General features: G+C 24.8%; 1 long non-coding RNA gene across 13 annotated transcripts; it reads left to right on the plus strand.

Annotated features, from left to right (window-relative positions):
- The first annotated feature begins 42 nt into the window (after positions 1-42).
- On the plus strand, positions 43-22265 carry LOC147817010 (uncharacterized). Of its 13 annotated transcripts, none has more exons than XR_015429843.1 (7): positions 43-540; positions 3702-4131; positions 10154-10260; positions 14170-14205; positions 15545-15618; positions 17037-21655; positions 21891-22265. It is a non-coding gene; the product is annotated as an uncharacterized LOC147817010 (long non-coding RNA). The 13 variants fall into 13 exon arrangements; XR_015429851.1 differs by lacking the exon at positions 21891-22265 and having other exon boundaries at positions 3702-3737; positions 4026-4131; positions 17037-19752; XR_015429846.1 differs by lacking the exon at positions 21891-22265 and having other exon boundaries at positions 43-235; positions 307-540; positions 17037-19752.
- The last annotated feature ends 1438 nt before the right edge of the window (positions 22266-23703 follow it).

Genomic DNA, 23703 nt, shown 5'->3' on the forward strand with positions numbered 1-23703 from the left:
AGTACTATGTAAGCTATACATTAATGTTATATTTTTTCCCCACCATAACCAGTGGGGATGCAGACCCATCATAATCAATTCTCTGCTGGAAGTTTGAAAGTTGGTTAGCTAGAAACTTTTTCAAACTAAAAACTTTTTTTCCATTTATATATTTCTCTAGCAATGGGACGTCCTAATATTTTAAGATATCAATTCTGTTGTAAAATAGGCGCTGTTCGCACAATCCGCTTTTATTGTATGTTTTGTAAACTAATTATATTGTAAAGCACTTTGTTTTTGTTGCTAAACCCTTTTATTTACTTTTAGTTGATGGAAACTATTGATGACCGGTGGATCTGATAAATCAATGAAATTATGGGGACATTAGATTCCTTGGCAATCGTCGATCTTGAAGACTTATATGGGGCATGGATATAATGTCGTAGATGCTTAATCTTCAACAAATAGCTCACATATAGCATCCGGTGGAATGGACAAAAAGCATTTTTTATTGGGACGTTAGAACAGCTCAAATAATAAGAAAGTTTCGATGTCATGAAGGTGTGTTCTTTTTTGGGTGGGGGAGAGAGAAATTTTCTTAATGTTGATTTCATATGTAATTATTGGAGATCTTAATTGTTTTAATGAATGGTTTTTTTTTCGCATTACATTAGGTAATATTTCCTTATCGTTACCTGTTCGGGACACCTACTGTCGCTAAAAAGTTTTTGAGGGTAATTTTGGATGATCCGCTATTTACCCAAATATTTATACTACATCTCTGCTTTTAAGCATCATAAGAAACTGTTACAAGTTAAGTTTCATTTATTCGTTTGACAAATGTATAAGAAAAATTACATTGCCTCTGTAAAAATTTGTAAAACTTAATCTGATAATACAAATAAAGGTTATGTTAATTTTGTATTGTATACAAATAAGGCTAAAATATTGTTAAAAGACCAAAAATTATGTCACTTATACACAAATTTAAAAAAGTTAATAAAAAGTCACGGTGGCTCAGAGAGTGGAGTGCTTATCTCACAATTAGGTAACCCAGTTGTAAACTTCAGCAGTGGCTGGAATTCTGCGCACAGCTCATTCAAACCTGTAGATGTAAATTACCTGGGTTTTTCTAACTCAAGGTAAATACCCAAAATTTATAAATAAATGGGTATTTATCAATTTTATTGCAAATTCAATGATTATCTGTTTCTTTAAAGATTTTTACAAAATTATGTAAAGCATATTTAAGATTTACTTACATTTTCAAAAGTTAATTCATTATTTACGAAGAAAAATTCATTCAATTTAACATGTTAATTAGTAAAATTGTGCTGTTTTTAGTTTTCTTTATTTGAAAGCAGTTATGGTTTAATACTCATAAAATTCACATTTCTAATCTTAATTCTCAGAATTTGTGATTTTAAAAGTAAAATCTAAAGGAAAGTTTTGCCACAAATATGTTTTTGAAGTGCGAAAATTTATTCAAGTGTTAAGTAATGTACTTTAATAAATTTATCATACAATACTTATCCTGAATATGAATAATGCATAATTTATTGATTGATCCATAATTAGTTATGAAGTGATGCTATCTTTCTAAATAATAATTATGTCTTATGTAGCTGAAAAATTTGTTGAGTTTTACAGCATAATTGCTAATGAATTAACAAATAAGATAGAAAATCTTCTAAAAGTTTGCAAAAAAACAAACCCTGCTTTATTAAAATTGTATTTATTTAATATTTTTTAATTAAATACACATCATTTATTGTTTTCAATTAAAAAAAAATTTTTTTTCATAAATTAAATGCTATAGGCATCAGTCTGATTTGGACATAAAAAGTGAAAATATACCTAGCATAAGTTTACAAATAAATAATAATTAATTATTATAAATTTTATTGGCATTAAATATCTTTTACTCCTGATTGGTATAAGTGTAGAGTAATACTTGATGGATTTAGAATTTATAAAGTTTATCTTTCTTAATTTTATTATGTGAATAAACATTAGATGACTAAAATTTTATATATTAAACTGTATTAAGAGCAGTTGATGTACATGTTCACTTTTTATTCTTAAATTAGTTTTTGTATTGACAAAATTTATCACTAAAAACTTATAAAATGTTTCATATTACTAATCACACGATGTATTTTTAATACAAATCACAAGATATTTTAATTTAAAGACATATTTAATCAAAATTTAATATTGTTAATTTAATTAAAGACATAGAACAACATTCAGGAGCTTTATTAATAATGAATATTTCTTATAGAATACAGTAAATAAGACTACATTTTGTTCCTTTGTATAAATTGTTTTGTATTTTAAGCTTGAAAAATAACTCATTATATAAAAAAATTGCATACTTCAATATTTATTTTGATAATGATTAAATTTTGAAATGTCACAAATATGTCTAATTTTTAAAAACAAAATTATTTTTAATCAAACAATGCAGATTCTGAAAATCCTAAACAACAGATACAGAAAAAACTAAACCAAAGATCAAAGGATTTTGAACTAATTACATTTATTTATATATTTTTAAACCAGACAAATTTAGTTTAAATTAAATTGTTTTATGGATAAATTTCTCTTCAAATTTAGGTATGAAATTTGTAGTTTTAGTTTTATAACCAATATTAAATTTACAAGCTCAGTATAAATTAAAACCTTTTTAAGAACTTAGTTTCCAAAAACTTTAATCGTACTCTCTGTGTTCATTCAGGATTTCTTCTATTTAATCCAGTTTATCCCATTGCATTGAAAAAAATTATGTGTTTCTTTAAAAAATTGCAAATGTGAACTTAAATAGTTTAATATGATATCCATTTTATTACATCACTCATTGCGAACCTTTTTACATTAATTTTTTATTGTAACAACTTATCATGTTCCTCTATATTTACAGTTTTTTTGAAATATTTCTTTAGAAACAGATATGTATAGTTAAAAGTTTGTTTTTGAAAATAAAGATAAAATTAATATATTATTTTCAAGATTATAAGCAAAACAAATTCTGGTTATATGCTTTAAAAAGACCAAAAAGTGGTAAAAGTCCAGATATGTTTTTGGGTTATTTACCTGAGGCAATGGTAAATACCTGGATAATTACCTTTTTTTAAAATTAAAAAAAAACTAACCACTGGATATTTACTCAACCCACATCTATACTTAAACCACTATTCTTATGCAAAATATCAGTGTTAAATTCCCTTGCCGTGGGAGGTTATCTTGGATTTCTCTCCTTGTAACGCTAATGCAGGCTAGTTCCATCATCATCATAGTTGTTCAGACAGCTCAATGTAGGCCAATGCCTTTCTCTGAAGATTTCTCCATAACGATTTCTGATTTATCTTCGATTCTTTTAATTAATTCCAAGAAAATCAGACTCCTCCAAATCAACCCCGCTTTCTTGATCCATTGAATCTAAAAAGTAATATCTTTCTAATTGTATTGTCATCACTCCTTCGAATCACGTGGGCCATCCAATCCATTCTATTTATTTCACATATTTAATAATATCAGACTGTTTATAAATCTCGTTGAATCTCCTTCTCTACTTATTGTTTTTATTTACACCAAGTGCGGGTTAGTTCCACCAAGATTTAAAGTTAAAACATCTATGACTGTTTCTAATATAAAAAGGTAAAAAAGTGGTGTACAGTTTAAATTTAAAAATAATAAATGTTTTCATATTAATTTTCTAGAAATAACCAGCAACAATAACTGCCAACTGCAACCAGGTTAGCTATTTTTTCTTTTCTTTCAGGAGCACTGCTCTAATACAGCTACTTTAATTTTACAGACTTTAATCCTTTTACTCTTAATCCTTTTCTGTCCAAAATATAATCAGCTTATAAAATTTAAGAAGTTTAACTTTAATATAATATGCCTTTTTTCTTTATCCATGTACTGATACTTACACATAATACTGAAATCTTTGTTTTAATTATTTTTGTTTTCCAACAAAGAAATTTATTTTTTCGTGTTTTATTTTATCATATTAATTTTTATTTATATTGAATCTGCAGTAAAATCATGGCTGTTGAGAGTGGAGATGAATGTTATTGCATTATGGGTGTTCTCACACGTGAGATTTTAGAGTTTGGTCTTATGGATGCAGATATGTTTGTTAAAGTAAGTTTTTTTTCCTTCACATATGTTAAAAAATATTTTTAGTGGTAAAATTTTTCAATTTTCTATATGTTGGTGAAAATAATGTTTAAATTATATACATTTAGTTTTATATTTGTTTAAACACAAATTTAAAACTTATAAAAGCATGTGGTTTATCTATATCAATAATGAAAAAAGACTTTCTTCCAAGAGTAATTTTAAAAATTTTTTATGAATCTTGGTCTAAATTAATTTATTCTTCGATATATAGCAGACAAATCAAATCTTAATCTTGTTAAGTACTAATTAAATTCCTAATTTTGGCATATAAGTAATAATCGAAGTAAATTGTTGAGATAGAAAGAATTTTTTATCTTGTTAAGTACTTATAGATATAGTTATAATTTATTTGAAAAGAAATACTTTAATAAAAAAAAATTTGACTACAAGAACTTGGTTCATCCACTTCAATTAGTCTAAGTATTAATGAAAATTTTTTATTGATATACAAAAGACTGCTCAGTTTGACATTTGTTTTTTCAAAAAGTATTTAGCTTTATATATATATGCCCAAAGAAAGAATAGGTTTATTTTCAAAAGAAAATAAAGAACTTGGAGTCTTAAAATCAGTTATGTGTCTGTAATTATTTAATTATCAGTAATTTATTCAAGATACTTTTTGTTTTAACAATCCTATGAAATTTGTATAATTAATTGTTAAAAATATATGAAATATTTATAATAAATTATCAAAATTAAATAAAATAATTTTTTTCTTATATTATTTTTATTATTTTTCTCTCCTTTTTTGCAATAATTTTTTTCTTTTTACTGACAACAGATGTTAGGTTTAGATGCAATGCTCTGTTTAAAAGAAATTTTAATAACTCCTACTATTATGTATCAAAATCACATTCAAAGAAATAACTAAATTAATACATCACTTTTTATTACATAAATTTTAAAAAAATACAATTCACTTTAACTAAATTGCTTCATTGCAACATAATAAACATAACTGAAAATAAAATACATTTAATCATCAAATAGTTTTGTATTTTCCAGAAGTAAATATGAAGGGTTTTCTGCATTAAAATACAGGATCAGCAACTAGAAAAACATAATGTGCAGTTAAAAAATTAAAGTAATTGCTAAACAATGTTATAATAAATAATTTAAGAAAAAACTTTCCAGAAAAATATAATGAAGTGATCATAGGTTACTAATGCATCATAAATAAAAAACTTAGTAGAATAAAGAAGTTACCTTGGGCCCTAGGTTGTCAACCCAATTTATGCAATTAAAAACATCACTTGGAGCACAGAAAAGTCTCCTTCTCCTGAAAATAGTTGCTTTTTTTAGCTTTTTCAGGTGAAAAAGTTGACTCAGATCAAAAATAGTTGCAAATAGTCGTATTTTAGTTGCCTGTGGCAACCCTATATGTATATTGAATAAAAAAAATTTCTGTGACCTCTTTAAATAAGTCATTTTATGAGAAAATAAGTTTAGTAAAGAGCTTCCTATTGTACCATATTTTGTAAAGTTAATTGTATATAAATTATCAAAAATGTCACTTAAAAACTAAATAGGACAAGTTTCTTCCCCAGTAGAAAAAACAATTAAATATTCTGCCTTTGAAGAATTAGATCTCTCCCAACTATGCGAAAGAAATATAAAATACTCTTTAAAAAAGCATTGTCATCCAATATTAAAGCAGTTCATTTTATTATAAACATGTAATTGCAATTCAGTTTATTGTAATGCAAGTTAATAGTTATTTTACAAGTTATTTCTTACATTGTTTCAAAATAAATGAAACATAAACTAAGGAAATAAAAACCAGATTTTTAAGAAACTGCTAAAATATCTATGAAATTTTCTTTGGGAGAAAAATAGGGATGACATAAATCTTATCAAAAAATAAAATCTTACAATAGGTGATAGATTTTAGTAATACAAATAATAAAATTAATAATATAAAAATAGTATTTTTTTAAAAAAAAGTAAGATCAAAAGCGTTTTGTATCAGGGTTTTTAACCCCCCCCCCAAAAAAAAACTGGTTTTGTTTTTAAAAATTTTCAGGGTCTGTTTTCCACTTTGCCTAATTAAAACTTTTTTTTTTCGGGGGGGGGGGGGGGGGGGTATTGACTAAAGTCTTTCCTTTCTTTAAATCAATTATTTACTTATTTAATTTTAATTATATGACCTTTTTTACATAATCTTAGTGTATGTATATAGCAGTAATACTGATTAATAGTGAAAACAAACTGAATATAGATTGTTGAAGTTGAATTTAATGTTAATCTCAGGTCTGTTGATTGTGGTATTTTAAGTAAAATTATATATATGTAGTTCTTATAGGATGAAGGGAATGCTATTAGTGTGAATCAATTAATATAAAAATCATTAAATACTTCAGCAGTATTAAGCTGTCCGGCAAATTTCATTAACTGGTAATAGCTTTATATTCACAAAAAAATAAATCTAAATCTTAAAAAAAAAATGTCATGAACAATAAGAACAAAGCTAACAAATATTAATGTAAAAAAACAAAGCTAACATAATATTTTATCCCTGCTCCTAGAAGAGAATGTATTAAAAATGTTTCATTAATACCATTGGGATAAAACAAAATTATAAAGTTAATTTTTTTAAAATTTCAATTAATTATTGAATTATAATTTTTCAAAAAACGTATTCTTTCAAACTAAAATTGTTCTCTTGAAAATAAAAATTTTAAAGAAAGTTATATAATAAAATTTTCTATTGTTCGTATAAATACTTCCAGTTTGATTGTAACATAATAAATAAAAAAAATTTCTTCTTACGTACTTTATAATTGTGAGATTTATTGCTTATGGGAATTTGTACAGTTTCAAATAAACATTAATCAACAATTTTTAAATTTTTACATAGAAATGATTTGCCACAAAATCATCTGTGTTAAATGGTTACATTTTTTTCAGAAGAAACTTATTCTTACAGGACAGGAAGAAACTGGACAAAACGAAATAAAATAAAAATTACTAATACAATTGCTCAAGAATAGGTATTATAACTAAAACAAATTTTTATAGTAACGGGAAGTTCATCATTAGGTTTGAGTATTCATAATTAACATTATTTAATCATAAAAATAAACTATTTGCAATTGAGATTTCAATATGGGTTTTTAATTGTATCTATGTTCAGTATGTGATTTATTGATTTAGTAGTAATTATAAAATTCAATTATTTTATTTTGATAGGTCTTTAAATATAAAATTAGAGTTTAATATATTCTTTAAAATTAAATAGTAATGATAAACTAGCTACCCTTAATTTCATTAGAAAGTCATAAAAACGTTCAGAATTTTTTCTGCTGTTTGTTTTTTACCTATGTATAAAATGATAGGTTATTAAAACCTCAAAAATTAATATTATTATTTAAACTAGATTGCAGTTATAAACTGTTTAGAAAAAAAACTCTTTAAATATGTAATATTTCTGATTGGGAAAGAGTTTCTTCCAATTGGGATGAAAGAAATCTATTTCTTTAAAAGTGGTTTTTCTCATCACTGTGGACGAAATTTGCCGTACCTGATGTAAAATAAAGTGAACAAATTTAAGATTAAGTCAATGTCTCTAAAAAATGTTTAAAATAAAATAGACATTCCATGTTCTTGTAGTTTTTAAAATTATTTATGTAATGTAATTATTGAAAGAATTTAAGCTTCCCAAAGTTTATTTTTATCTACTTGTTAAACACACTACTTTTGCTACAGTAGAAAGTATCAATGGGGATTAGGTGTTTTCCATCACCAGCGTAAATAAATCGGTATTGTACTTATCCAGTATGCTTATATTCCTTATTGTAATTTTCAAATTACATTTTTAATATTATTTTTTAATCTAATCTAAAGTATATTTTTTTCTTATTTATATAATGCAGCAATATGTCAATAAGAATATTGTTAAATTTAAAGCTCTATTATGTTAAATTAAGTAGTAATAAAATAGTTATTTTATTCTTTATTCTTCAAACTGTTTGTACTAAAACATACTTTACAATCTTTTGTAAATTGATTGTAAAGATACGTACTTATTTTAGTTTATATTTTTGGAGTCTGTTTTTCTTCATTTGTCTTTATCATATTGTGATTTTTTAATATTAAATCAAAAAATATATTTAAATTGTTTTAATAATTTCAATTTAAAATAATTTATTTTAAATTGAAGAATTACATAAATAAAAATGGGGAAATTATAAACCTATATGGTTTTTTGATCGCAATTGTGCAGTTATTTTTATGGATTTCAGCGCGACTTCTCAAATTCCTATTTTCAGGGTACCTGGAGAGTCATCATGGAAAACCATAAATTTCTGTATTTTGTCATGATTTTAACTATTTTTGTTTGTAAAAAAAACATGGATTGCTGAAAAATCTAATTTTTAAAATGGAATTTAACCCCCAAATATCATTGTGTTCTGAACATCTGAATTTGTTATAAAATCCCCACTCACAGTCATATTTTATTAAAATATAAAATGTTTTTATCATGTTCTTTAAAAATTATGGTGTTCTTTCAAAAAATGAAAGAAAAAGCATCACTTCTAGAGGGCATTATCTTTTAAACTTCTGTGATTTCAGAATTTTTGTTATTGTTTATTTTTTTTTATTTTATCAATATCAAATTCTAGCTGAAGCAAGACAGTCATTGACGAATTTTTTTATAGGAAATGAGTACAGAAAAAAAACTAGGAGTTTCTTTCCTTTCTGATGAACAAGAAAAGTATCTTTAAAATATAATTCTGCAGAAAAAAAGAAAATTATTATTTGCTTCTGTATTTTTTTTAGCTATTTTATTGCTTCAACTCTTTCTTTACTCTGTTTTTTAAATTTAAAATCTATTAATATGAAGATGCAGAGTATAGCAATTTTGGTTATACCTATCATTTCAATTAATGGTATAATGCTTTTTTAAATTTACTGTTGTATTTTTGTTGGAGAAAATAGTAACCTCGGTAAGTCTTGAAAAATTCGTGGAATTAGTCATGAAAAGTTATGAATTTGAAAATCTAAAATGTAGCAGATACCCTGTATTTTTTTAACACTATGTAACAAAATTCAGAATTACAAGTTCGAGGAAAGAGAAGGATAAATGGGATTTTTCTCCTAGTGATTGTTAAAAACACGTATAAGAATGGCAAAAAAAGAAAAATATTAAATAAATAAATTACGTTTTAATGCAATTGAAAAACATTTTTTTACATAATTTTTTACTAAAAATGAGATTGATCATAATTGAAAAGCTAAAAGTATAATCACTCAAAATTTATTGATCGCCATGATCGACCAGAAACCATAATTCCTAAAACCTACTATAATAACATATGTATGCCTCTATGCCTGGTTTAATAAAAATCTTAGGTAGTATGAAAATTTTTTTTCTTGAAATTGCTGCATAATGCTTCATTGAAAAAGCTTCATGAGAACATTATTTAAAAAATAATTGAAATAATGACTAGTCAATCGATATTTACTCAATCATTAGGCTGTTTCAGTACTGATAAAGTGATGGTTTACTTTATTTCACTCTGTACAAAAAAATGGGTATTCAGCTAGTTAATGATAAATAGTTTCAGAACTTCTTTTTTTTTTATCTATGAATATTTTTACAGTTTTTTTCAAAGTGTTAATACACATGAGTTAGAATGAACTAATTACTATATTCATTTTATTCCAGAATGGCATAGAAAATCTATTACTTTAAATGTTGTATAATTTTCTAGTTAGATATAAAGCAAATAGTCATTAAGTGTGTATTTTTTGTTTTTTTCTCCCATGTATTAACATTTTTATTGATTTTGTGACTGTGAAAATTGTTTTATTATTTTTAATAATACCTAATAAATATACATACAATGTATGTAAAAAAGAAATTTTAAGGACTACATATGTTTTACTCAGGCCATTAAATATTATGATCTTTTGTGTTAAGGTGATTATTTCCATTAAATAATTTTAACATGATCTAAAAGTGTGTTGTCATATATTTTAGGTTCAGTCAACTGTGTTAACTTCACAAAAGATAGTCTTGTGTTTTTGCTAGCAGTTTAGACAATAGTTCGCAACTTACAGATAAAGACGGTGTAAAGTGCGTTCTGAGTAATTATCATTATTTATTTTAACTTTGTTAACTTTTAACTCTAAAATTGCTTCAGACAGTGAGTAGATTTATTTACGTTTCACTTCTTATCAAGTTTTGACAATTTTACCATTGATAGAACCGAACCATCAAAAAACTGTTTTAAACTTAATTAACTGTATATTATACAAAAAACTGTTTTAAACTATATAACTGTATACTGTATCCTTATTAATATAAGTTTGTTATTTTCACCTAAATTTAGCTCATTGAAGTAATTTTATGTATTTAAGTATTCAATTACCACTTTTCTTGTGCAGATTAAACTTACGTTGAAAAGTAAATTTCTCAGAAAAAAAATATCCTTTTGATACATAAATGTACTTTATATATGAACACTATATGCTAACAAGAGATCTGCTTGCTGAAAGCTCTGTAATTGTTAAGTTACTTTTAATAAGACATTTTAATTATTGAAAAGTACCTTAAACATTCTAACAATTATTTATGTCATTCCTTTACATAGAATAAAATAGGGTGATTTGAAACTCTTAAGTTTAAAAGTTAAATTACTAATTACAAAATATAGAAAATTTATGCTTTTATCAGCTTTTTTTCTGATTTTGTCAATTCTGTTTTGAAACTGATCCAATGTTATAATTTGGATTTATTCCACTTTTATTAATATTGTGCAGTTGATAAAACAAAATGCTGCAAATTATAAAAATGAAATAGAACATTTTGATTTCAATAATAATTTTAACAGTTTTTAACAGTTTATGATACTGAATATGTTAAAGACCAAACCCTCCTAGCTCTTTTAAGTGAAAAATCAATAATACTTATCTGTTTTTAGCAATCATTTTAACCTTTATTAACTATAGTCAATTAAGGGAATGTTTTAACATTTTATTTTAATTATTATTACTATGCAATAAAGAAAAGAAATGAAAATATATTATCAAAACAAATGAAATATTTGTGGAATATACAGCTTTCATAATACCTGAAACAATTTTAAAGCTGTTACACTTACATCATTATACTACTGTTAAGCCTTAACTTGCCAGATCCCTTGGCCAATATACTGGCTTTTGCAGGAGTGCTTTTATCATAATAAGAATGTTTATTGAAGGCGAAATAACAATTATAATAGCAGAATTTTCATCATGAATACAAATAAGTAAACTTGCAGTAAAGAATTAACAAGATTTTATATATGCTGTAGTCTGTATACATCTTGTCAATTATTCTTTCTTTCTATTTTTGTGCTTAGCAAAAAATTTCAATAAACTTAATTAATTGTCACCTTATATTTCAGTAAAAAAAAATTAGTAATGTTTTTTTTTTATTATTATTTATTTATTTATTTTTTTTTTGTTGCACTAACTCCATAGTAAAACTGTACACTAATTTTCAACTTATATTTTTGTAAAAATTGAGAAACTGCACATACCTATTTTTTTTTCTCCCTTCCACATTTAAATTGATTTCTGACACAATAGCAAAACACTTCAGTGCACTAATTGTCAACTTGTATTTCTGCAAAGAGTAACAAACCATATTTTCTAATTGTTTCTTTTAAGGACATTCTCTCAAAAGGGACAATTTGTTGTTAAAAAATGTCACTTCATGTGCTGTTCTACAAAGTTCTTCATTTTAGTTACAAATTCACCATATTCCTTAAAATTTAAAATCCAGCTAAAGCAAAATTAAAATAATTTTATCCTAAATCCTTATATTTAAGTAGAGTAGCTAGAGTAACATTTTCTGTGCCTCATTGATTGAGAGCTAAAGTTTACTAAAGAGAAACTAAACAAATATTTACCTCATAGTCATTAACATAAATTTAGTCATTAACTTCATCAAGTGGAATATCAAAAAAGTGTGATAGCTATACTTGGCACTTCATTAAGAGATCTGAGCTAGTTGATAAATAATTTGTGCAACTTTGGCATAGCTGTGTCTCTTGGTTGGGGAGAGGGCGGCTAAAAAAATTAAACATAATGTATTAAATACTGCAGCCATTTCAACAATTAAACTCCTTCAACGGATACTATCTTTCAAATCTTAATTTCAGTCTTTCAGTCTAATATTGTCTTTCGAATCTTAATCTTAAAGGACTACTTTTGTTATTTTAAAAAACAATTGAGTATAATTTCATTAAAAATGCATTCATTTTTAGAACAAAAATGTATAATTACCTCTGGAGAGAGTTTTAGGTCATTTAAAAAAGTGAAACACGGTTTTGTATCTTATTCTTGAAATTTTCATGTATCATTTTGATAGTAACAGAAGATTTATGCTTAGTCCATGCAATATGAAGGCACACATAAGTTTTATGGTCCCAGGAAACAATCTTGCAATGTTATATTGATTTTTGTCTGCAAGTTTTTTAATTAAGATACTGCTGGCAAGATTGCTTTCTATTATTTTTTCTCAATTTGCAGACTGCCCCCTCACTATAAAAGATTGTGTTAGTGTCAAAAGATGCCACTAAGCTTTTTCAGGTTTTTATCAGTAACTTAATTGGCGTTTTGATTTTTATTCTTCATTATAGTCTTAGAGAAAGTCTTGCTGCATTGATAAACATCATTAATATAATATATTTGTGTTAATTTAACTCAATTTAAAAAAAAAAGATTTTAAACTGTTCATAACAAGTCTTACTCACTGAGAAAATAATATTTAATATATGTATTTATAAATAATCTTCCAATTTCGTTGAATAGTAATTCTAAAAATATTATTTATTGTATCTTGTTTTAACAACAGTTTCAAATATAATATGAATTAGTATCTAAAATTTTTATGAAAATACCTTCATCAGGGTTGCCGCAGCATCTGGAAAAACCGGGCGAATACAGGGAATTAAAAAAGTCATAAAAACTGGAAAACTGCAGAGAATTTCCAAAATTTTTTAACATCAACAATAATAAAGTGTGTAATCACTATAAAAGATAAATCAGCCATGTCAGCTGTCCAACTACGGAAGCTCCTCAATCTATGTCTGTTTTAATTCCTCAATATATTTCTATTTTTTCTCTTCTCAGTCAAACGTTATATTTACTTTAATTTTTATGGTGATTTTACATTATTGCACTTCATGCTTTTTTTAGTTCTAGTTCGATGGAAAACCTAAAATTAGGGTTCCACTCTGTGTGTGTGTGTAAATATGTATATAAAAGTCATAATCCATATCTAACCTGTGCACATTTTTATTATGTGTTGAATATATCAACCAATATTTTAATTTACAGTCATTAATCTATATCTCTTTCTATTATGCTGTGTTTTTCAGTAAAAACATTTTTGAATATGTTGTCTTGATGTATTAGGGCACTAATACATCAAGTTAAGTCCAAATTTTTCAAAGAAATTTTTTATTTATTTTTGACTGTGAATATTAGGTTAGTTCTGGAACTGGGCACAAATGTTAAACTACCCCTTTTCAGTGTATGATTAAAAAAACATATTGTTTTATTTAGTTTAGTTTAGTTAAAGTTTGTAAATCAGGACTTACCTAGTTCTTGCACCTCAGTTGATTACATTGTTTTTTAGTCATTCAAGATTTATTATGGATGCATTTTATGTGAAATTAATAAAATAATATTAAGGATAATAAATTTCTACCTAGACTATTTTTTAATATTTAACAATTTTTTATAAATGGCACTCTTTGGCTTTTAAATTAGAAATCAAATTTTAAAAAATCTTTCTTGTAAAGAGTGAAATAATTACTTTTAATTTTTGTGGAAAATTTTTTTTTTTTTTACATTATTTTCAAATGTTGTAATTCTATATCTGAGACTGATATTCATAAGGGTCCCATTGTGTTTATGTATTCATTTAATGTGACATTTGCATTTTGTAAATTTTCCTTAAGTATAATAACCATATATTATATCTAACTTGTGTAAATTTTATAGGTGATTCAAGCAGGGATACTATAGGCTCATTGAATGGTAAATATCTACATTTTTAGTTTGTTTGTAGGTGTTATTTTAAGGTATTGTTGTCTTAATGAAAACTATTTTAAGTTTAAAGTTTTTATTGATAGAAATTTCAAAAAAGTTTTAACTGTTAAAAAAATTTTGAAATAACATGAATAAAGTTGACTTTTTTTTTCTTTGAAAATATGTTTAATTTTGTTAGTCTGGTTATTGTGAATTCCTGTGTTTGTTTATTTAATAGTTGAAATCCAAATATTAATTTTTAATTTAAATGCAGCTTGATTCTATTGCATTGAATTATAATAGTTTGTAAGTTTTATTATTATTATTATTGTTTTATTTTTATTTATTTATTTATTTCTGTTTTATCTGTTATACTTATTTTTGAAGTTTCTGAACTCTTTATGCAAAAGTTTTTTATAAAATATTTTATTTTTTAAATATGTTGGCAGTGAAAAATAAAAACAGTCACTTTGAATTTTTGTTCATACCTGGTTTTATTTATTGCTTTTGTGTACTTCAGTAATACTGAGCATTTTTGAACCGAAGGGCTATATTTTTGCCCCTTGTTATACTCCATGTCTAAAGTTAAAGTACATAAAAAAAATTCTTCAAGGCTGTAATTTTTTGATGAAATAAAACATTTACAATATAGCATTAAATTTGCATATAGAAAAAGGTTTTGAGTTCTCTTGCAGTTTTATATATGTCAATTTAAACTGTTTAGAGCATAATATCAATTTTAACTATAAACAAAATTTTCTATTTCGATCATTTATTGACTGTTATTTTTTTAGTGGAATTAAAAATACAGGTTTTATATGTTTTTACTTGTATACCCAAGATCTTAATTTTAAAATTAGACCTTTCTGAACCAGAGTGGAGGGATAATAAAAACTTTTAAAACCCTGAACTTAAAATATGGTATTCAAATTATGTATAGTTAAATAGTTTTTTATTGTATTTCATATGATTTTAAAATTTTGTTATTTTTTAAAACATTGTTATACGCCTGAAATTTTACACTTTTAGTATTTTTAAAATTTTATTAAATTTTAAAAAATATGATACATTGTATAATTTTTTAAACATGATTTTTAAAATTATTTTATAGTTATTTAATATTAATATATAAAATAAGATGAAAAAGTGTGACTTATAATTTACTGGGTTATGGTCTTTCAAAATATTTTCAACTAGTCAACAACTTTTGCTTTGAATTTAAGCAACACAATCCCCATTAGATAGATATTATAACTTAGTAGAAATTTTTCATTCTGATTCCTTTCATTTTTTAGTTACAAATGAAATTTTGTGCTTTAATATCAGCATGATATTATTTGTTTCCAAGGTTAAACGCATCTGGGGGCAAAAAAAGAGACAGGAATAATTGTCCTTATCCCGGCACTACTGAGGGCGCAAATGGTATGCTACTTAAAGTTTTATATTTATACTTAAAAAAAACACACACAGAATTTCGTAAAAAATTGCTTAAAATTTTTTTAAAAATGCAACAAAAAAAATTTTTCATTATAGGTTAGTTTTATAGTGACTGATTTAGGTTTTTGCTGGATTTTCTTATTTTTTAAACTTTCTTTTCATTGATAAATACTTTTTTTTAATTATCTGAGATGTTTCCTTCTCTCCTCACTTAATTCTTCTTCTATGAGCAATAATGAGATTATTTTTTAAATTTATTTAAAAAAAGATGTTCAAATTAATTAGAAATATTGAAAGTTTACTTGAATTGACTTATAAAAATGTAGTGAGAAAGTGGCAAATTGAGAAAAAGCTATGAGACTAACGTTACAGGTTACTGACAGATAATGTACGGACATTATAATTTTGATTATTATTACTACAAAAGTTTTTAATTTCATATCTTAAATAAATAAAAGCTAAGAAATTTGTTAATGGAGGGTTGCTGTTAAATGTTTTTCTTTTAATTATGTTGTCCTTTGTATCATAGAATTGCCCATAAGTTAGTAATTACTAACAATGAAAGAATAAAATTAGATGGGTACTCTAATAAAACAATTATAAATTTATATGCTGTACATTACTGGATATTAATATTTCACAAATGAAAATACATAAAGTACCTTTTTGATTAATGTTATAACAGGAAGCTTAAAAAATATAAAAATTAGACCCTTCGTGCTTTGAAGAAGCCCAAAATGATTTTTTTTTTCAAAACCTATCTTTAGTTTTGTCTGTAACTGAAATAAACTTTCATGGTATTTTAAAAATCAATAAAAAGGAATACAGTTAATTTCTTCAAATGAATAGAATTCAATGCCATATATGATTTTATATTTAAATGCATATTATACATCTTAAATTTTTTTTTATGTAACATTAAATATGAGTTGATCTCACAGTGTGTTAGATTAACTTTATAATAGATAAAGCACAAAAATATTTCCCCCATATTTTTATAAGTATTGATTTGAGTGTCATTTTACTCATTAGTTTGTATTATAAATAAAATGTGTTATGGTGTGATAATGTGATATAATCAAAACATTTTCTTTTCTTTATCAGAATGTCCACCATTAAAAAACAGAGTGTATGCTTGTCATTGATCACAAATACCTAATTAAAAGTTATGGTCTGGGAAAAGTCTAAAAAACAGCTTAATTTGAGAATTTTTTAAGGCTTTATTAAAGCATTTTAAATTATTTTAACAATTTTTTAATGTAAACAGATTGAGATTGAAATATGCTACTTTTTTTATTATTTTCTCTCTGTATTTGAAACGTAACTGATATGAAATGTAATACTTTTTGATTGTCACACAAATGTAATATTTTTTTGATTGTTTTATTTTATTTTTCTTAAAGTTTTCAGAAATGCAAGAAGAAATGACCCCTGCCATTAGTGGTTACTGATTGAAGCAAACACAAAAAAGAAAATTCCCTGCTTGAGTTACCAACATAGTAGCTGGGATTGAAAGAAGGCATCGAGAGAAGATGGTAATTTGTAACAACACTTTGTATCGAAAATAATTGAAAAATGATTTAACACCTTATTTTAAAATCTTGCTACAGACTTCTCTTTTTTCAACAATTTCTGTGTTTAAATATTTTATTATTTGCTACCCCATTTTTAATTCGGTGCTTTCCAAAAACACTTTTTCATCAAACTTCTTAAAAAATTTAATACAAATAACTAACTTATCCAAACATAAGATTTCTTTCTTCTATATGAGTCATTCGATTGCAAAACCTGTTTAAATTATATTGAATTTTTCTGCTAAATTTTATGGGTAGAAAAAATTACATTTTTTAAGTAATTTATCCAGCTGACTACTCGAAATTTGTATGAAAGTTTATAATAAAAGTTAAAATTTCATTTTGACGGTAAAAAAGGAGGAAGAAAAAAACCTCTTCTGATTTCAATTCAAGTAGAAATAAATGAAAACGTTGAAGAGGAATAACTAGTTTTGCTTTTGAATTATGCATTCAACATTTATTATTCACCCATATCAGTTTAAATATTAAAGCTATTTTAAGAAATGCATTAAGATTTTACAAATATTTTATTAATTTAATAATTAAATTAATTTTTATTTGATTTGAATTTAATGTTGTCAATCTTTTTCTCTGTAACTGGTGAAAAATGGCTTTGAGACTATTTCTGGATGTTAGCATTCTTCTAAATTTCAAGTTATAAGGCAATAAAAGGGCATATACATATGTCCAGTATAGAATTATTTTTTCTTTTTCATATACTAGACTTAAATTTTTGGAGAAATAAGTTTTTTACAAATTGTGGTAATATATATATCATACATATATAAGTTCAAAATGTGGAGAAAACATGGAAAAAATTACAGAATAATGAAAAAAGAAAATTATTAAGAGAAATTTATAGAAATCTGGAAGAAATATATATATAATCTTTTCATCACTGCACACAATTATATCTGGTTGATTTGTATTGTATTTTGATCTTATTTTATGAGTTCTATATGCTTGCAGCTTATGCACAGTATTGAAACCTATTGATTTTCTTAATTTCCTTTGTTTTTCTCTCTTTTTTTTGTTGTTGTCCATTTTGTATTTACTTATTATGCTTTATATATATATATATATAGAGAGAGAGAGACAAAAAAAACTACCAAGAATAATTAAATATATTTTAAAAATTCTTTTTAAAAAAATTAAATAGCAAGAAAACGAATTAATGAACTACCCTCCAGAGCATATGAATATGTCCATAAATTAGAGTGCTTTTTATATTGTATTAATATAGCCAAAACAAGATATGTTTTAATATATTTTGCTATATTAATACAATATTAAAAAGCACTCTAATTTACAGATATAATCATGTGAGCTGACCGGGAGTTTATAAGACTTAAATATATTTTGTTTTCTTGATTTTTAATTTTTTTAAAATTATTAAAACAAATTTAAAAGAATTTTTTAAATAAATATAATTATTTTTGGCAGTTTTTCTACTTCTTTAATTTGTTTTCTTTCCTTGTTCTCTTTGTATTTTTATCACATTATGTGACTTCTATGTACTTACAGCTTTTAGATTTTCTTATTTAAGCATCAATAAAACTAGGTTTGTTTCGGTCACATAATTGTTAATATCACCATTCTGAACATTATTAAGATTACATTTGACTTCACATGTTTTTATCATATAAAATATACTATTCTCTTCTATTTAATTAAAATTAGTTTTGTATTTTAAAGTACTTAATTATCTTAGCTAACTGTATTGAAGCATGAAAATATTATAAACTAGTATTGAATAATACAGATCAAACTTTCTGATGAGGATTGCTTGTAATACTTTAAGGAAGAATTGTATTTAATTCTTGTATATAGTTAACTATTGAACATTTTATAATCCTTTTTGTTTCGAATATTGTGTACTTTCATTTGCAACAATTTTTTTTTGTATTTAATGACTCTGTTTTCTAACTCTCCTTTCTTTTTATTTTTAAGTTTAAAAATTGCCTGTCTTCTGTAGCAATGCTTAATTTTTTTTTATATCTTGCTTAATCGAGTTAAAATCCTTTATTTCTGTTTTCTGTGTAATTTATTTACTGAACTGTTTTTTTTTATTATTATTTTCAATTAGAAAATTCTTAATATTTTAATAATTAACTTTAGTATTGTAAATATTTAAGAAACCTTTCTTAAGCTGTTGTAACCATTTTGGTATGTTATGTTTAAATGCTCTTACCCTTTTATGCTATAAAGTTATGTATATTTACACCAGATATCTACAGCATTTTTGATTTTAAAACTTGTACTTTGTCTTTTACCAACTTAAAAATGAGCCTTTAATTTAAGTAAAAAAATAAAAACTTTTAGAGCCACTCCTATACTATAATTTGTTTTAACCTCCAACATTCTGAGCATTAATTTAAAAAAAATTTTGTTACAACTATTTTCAATCCTTCTTCTAAGTTTACTGAATAATTTTTTCCATTCTTGCATTTATATTTGTTAAACATTTAATGATTCACTATGTTCTATATTTTTCCTGTTATTGTTGCTAATAAATTATAATTTTTAATAAAATTTTTAATTTTAATATGCATGATTTTTCTTCATCTTTTTCATTTATTTTATTTAATTTTTTCCATATTTTTCATGATCAATTGTGTTTGGAGGTTTTCTTAATACAAAATCACTGAAACAGTTTCTCCAAATAACCTTGGATTTTCTTTATTTAAAGTAAATTACATTCAAGTCCAACAAAACAATGTTCAAGTTACAATTAAATTTATTTAGGGATATTTGCAGAACTAAAAATATATTTTAAAAATATCATATACATTAGCTTAATTCAAACTAGTTTTAGAAAAATTTTCAAAAATAGTTATTTTTTAAGGCATTGAGAAATGATATCCTCTTTGCATTTTTTTATTTGCCTATTTTTTCAAAAAGTTTTGTTTAGTGTGAAATTTTTAGTATAGTTTTTTGTTTAGATTATAAAAATTCAAAGACTTTTTTTAAAAGAACTACATTATTTTAAAGTATAATTTATCATATGCAATATTTCTAAAAAATATAAGTCTGATATTTGAAACAAACTTTAAGATTTATGAAGTTGCAAAATGTTATACTTAGAAATGGTAATTTTAAATTTAATCATTTGATATCAATATTAAACAATATAAAGCAAGGACTTTAATAAATGAAGGGAATAATTAGTTTAAATGAATAAAATAGTACCTTTTTTAAAAATGCAACCAGATTTAATGTGTGGATTTCTTTACTTTCAATTTTCTAGTATTCTTGTAACTTCGCAAATTGATTAGAAGCAGTAATAAATACATGATGTGTTCCCGCTTTTTTTCAAAGCTTACAAGTTACTTGCATCATCGTTTTCCTTAGTTATATCCAGGCAAAATTTCAAAGTAGGCTTATTTCAAATTATTGTATTAATAGTACAGTTTTCTAATGAAAGTCGCAGATATTATCTTAAATCACAGACTAGACAAGATTAAAGTTCAGTTATGCAAAAAATACACTTAAAACAGAGTTATAAGAGTTGAAAACTAGCTTTAATTCTCCATTTCCTATACTACTCCTATACTACAGAACTTTTTTGGATTGCCAGATGCATTTCTCGAGGAAATAATCATACTATTGAAGCCTATCGATTCGCCACCGTCTCTAAACATTAATATTGTTCTTCAATGAGTCCGGTAAGTCTGGATATATTTGATTTCGGCACCACTTAAATTCAAGGAAAAAAATTTTCTTTTTATTAAATGGAGACTTAAATTCCGTCGAGAATAACATATCATGGAATGGTTAACTAATTATTGTAATTATTAAGATAAGTAAGAATAAGCAGTAGACCATGTATGTCTTGGCCATACTAAATTAACACACCTTTTACTTAACGTACCTATTCGCACCAGCTGTAGAGAACCTTAAAGCACATCTTGAACCAGTGTTCCAATTCTGAAATGAAGAGAAAACGATATTTTAACAGTGAATGTCCTGAATTATCGATTTTAATTGGAGACAATCCACATGAAAACCTTGTTAAATATCTTAAAGACACTGTATTCTTCCAAACCTTTTAAACAGATTTTTACTTTTGACCAGATGTTAAACGAGGTATAACCTTTGGCTTTTGCACACAAAAAATAACTATCTAGCTAATAATACATGTATCTCTATTCAATAATTTTTTTCTCTTAAAATATTATATTTGAATTATTAAATTTTAAAAAAAGGAAAAGAAAATGGCCATTTTTTGATGAAAAATTGCAATGACTAGATGTCAGAGAATTTTATTTCAAAAATTAATTGTTCAAAAACATTAATCTTCACTCAGTGATTAATTAAGGAAGAAAAATTTTAATTTTTTATTTAAAACAGTAGCCTGCCACTTCTGCAACAGCACATATTTTTTTCTTGGTTGCTAGTGATATTCAAGTTATATCGGGTCTGAAATTTTTTCACCTTTTAAATAATAGGTAAGTGTAAGAGTCATTAGTTTTCTAAAATGATTAACTCTTTGCTTAAATTACTTATTTTTGCCCTATACTATTTGTAATTACAAAATAATAATGATTATAGATGAAAAAAGTAAACTGTTCTCATCGGAAGAAAATTATATTTGTGAGTGCGTATAATTGGTCTCGTAAATTTTGAAAAAATTTTTCAATCATATATATTTTTGTATCATTAATACTTTTCAATATTCATTAGGTTTTGCAGGAACTACATTTAAATATGAATGAATCCATTAAACTGTTAAAAAAGTGCAATTGGTCCTATTCGCGTCTCAGTTTTGCTTTGCCTTTATTGAATGCAGAATCCGACAAACCAATGGAGGATGAATCTGCAGAAAATAATATATCAAATAATCCACATAATATTTCTGTGCTTTTGTTTGATTCTGGGAAATCTAAAGACATGAAATCGAATAAAACCTATACAAGAAAATCTAAAAGCCTTACACACCTTTATCAGTTACAGAACCTGACATGTCTTCAAGCAACGAAAAATAATGTGCAAATAAATTCTGTGCCTTTATTAAATTTGAATTCTGAACAATCTTCAAATAAAGAACAAAATGAAAACTCTGAATCTTTTATACCTGCAAATTGCCGTTTATGATGCTTTTAGCCTGAACATAATAAAATTTAAAGACAAATGTGTATTGAGGTAAATGTGTTCTGAGATAAATGTGCTTTGAGATAAAGTATTTGTCTCTTAGATTTTTTTTTTTTTTTTTAGTTCTGAACTGTAAGAGAGCTGAAGTGCTAAACATTTTATACCAAAATGCTTAGTCTGACAGCGTGACAGTTCACATTTTTAGTTCAATGAAAAAAGTACGTTAAGTAATATTTTCAAAACAATGAAATTTCTAGATTTAAGCTCATACAGTTATAAAATCGTGTACAGTCCGCAAAAAAAAAAAAAAAAAAAAAAAAAAAAAAAAAAACGAATCACCCTGAATAACTTTCATTCTAATGATCGGATTTTCACGAACTAACTGTCAATCTTAATGGTTCAGGGGGGGGGGGGTGACTTCAAATATGCTAATTAATTAGTGCTAACTATTAGTTAAGTTACGAAATCAGACAGAAAAACGTACTTTCTCTGAATAAACATTTATTGTTTTTTACATATTTGGAATCCTAACACTTAAAATAGAAATTTCGAAAAAATTAGTCGGAAATTGGATCGCAATAAAGATTTATATATATGGCGAAAGTTTAAAAATATGGCAAATTACCTAGCCATAGAAGGGGAAATAACTGATTACAACCATAAAGAAACTGAATGAATGACAAGACGGGAAAACATTAGTGCTTTTCGCTGCTAAGCCACCAAAAAAAAATTTCTTGTTGCTTTCTGGTTAAAAGAAACAGATTGTTATTGTTTTTTTTAATCTCCCTTGAAAAGGAAATTTAAATCATTTAATAAATTATTTTTGATTCTTCAAGATTTTAGAATTTTGACGTTGAACTTTCTATCTGATATTATTTATTATTTTAAAGCTGTTTTAGCGTCATTTGTATGACAATTTTGATTTAAAACTAAATTTTTATAAGTTCTTATTAAATTTATGAAGAGTTGTAGGGTTAATTGCTTTTGCAACTCACTTCGAGTTTCTTAGGAAAGGAAAAAGAATGATAAAGCAAAGGTGGACCTGAAAAAAGATAGCTATTCTGATGCATAATCACAAGATTTTATAAAATTCACGGTATTTATTTTCGATAAAATTGTAAAACTTAGTAAATGTTATACGGCATTTTAAAAGTATTTTGATATATATATATATATCTATATTAAATAAATACAAAATAAAACGAAGAAAATTAAGAAAAACAGTTTTATTTATTGCGCCTAAGCTGCAAGTAAGTAGAACTCATAAAATAAGTTCAAAATGCAGAGAAAACATGGGAAAAATTACAGAACAATAAAAAAAGGAAGAAAAAAAGAAAAATAATGATAAAAATAAAATAACATGAAACCGGAAAAAAAATTCTAAAAATATCCGGGAAATAAAAGA

This window comes from Parasteatoda tepidariorum, chromosome 1, assembly GCF_982258835.1.
Source record: "Parasteatoda tepidariorum strain Cologne lab strain chromosome 1, Ptep-v5.0, whole genome shotgun sequence".
In the NCBI taxonomy this organism is placed as follows: Eukaryota; Metazoa; Arthropoda; class Arachnida; order Araneae; family Theridiidae; genus Parasteatoda; species Parasteatoda tepidariorum.